Genomic DNA, 891 nt, shown 5'->3' with positions numbered 1-891 from the left:
CGACACTCTTCCAGTGACAGAGCTAGACCAGCGCGCGGTCAAAGTGCATTTTGTCAAGGCCCCGTCCATCGACTTTCTCGAACGTTTCTCCAAATTGGACAAGGCCCTTCGAGTTCTGGTCTATGTTCAACGCTTCCTTAAACGCTGCCGCAAAGGTTCGATCTTGCCCAATTCACGCCCTACAAGTGAAGAGATCCGAGAGGCAGAACGAACTCTGACCTCCATTGCGCAGCGCAGAGCATATGGCCAAGAGCTTCAGCATCTGACCGAGAAAAGGCCTCTTCCAGTGTCAAGTCCTTTGGTGAATTTGTTCCCGTTCATTGACCAACGCGGCCTTTTAAGGGCGTGCGGCCGTCTCACTGCCTCCAAAACCCTGCAATATGATGAACGTCATCCGATTATTCTCCCCTATGACTGTAGACTGTCGCGCCTCATTGTCCAATTTACTCACCAGATTACTCTTCATGGCGGTAGTCAGTTGATCGTACGCCTGATCCGATCCAAGTATTGGATTCCTAAAATCAAGAATCTGGTGAAGGCTGTGGTCAATCCGTGTAAGATTTGCACGATTTACAAGAAGAGACTCCAAACACAGCTGATGGGCGATTTCCCGACAGATAGAGTCTCCTTCTCGAGGGCGTTTACCTACACGGGTATCGACTATGCCGGCCCTTTCGAAATAAAAAATTATACAGGGAGAGCGTGTCTCATAACGAAGGGATATGTTTGTGTGTTTGTGTGCTTTTCCACGAAGGCTATCCATTTGGAACCCACTTCCGATCTAACAACCGAGAAATTTCTAGCGGCCTTTGCTCGTTTCGTAGCGAGGCCTTTGTGGGGGCGGCAACTTTTGCTGGCCCTCACACCAGGCCATTTCCTTATTGGAGGGCC

Source organism: Drosophila mauritiana, unplaced genomic scaffold, assembly GCF_004382145.1.
Source record: "Drosophila mauritiana strain mau12 unplaced genomic scaffold, ASM438214v1 U_299, whole genome shotgun sequence".
Classification (NCBI taxonomy): Eukaryota; Metazoa; Arthropoda; class Insecta; order Diptera; family Drosophilidae; genus Drosophila; species Drosophila mauritiana.
This window is presented reverse-complemented; position numbering follows the sequence as displayed.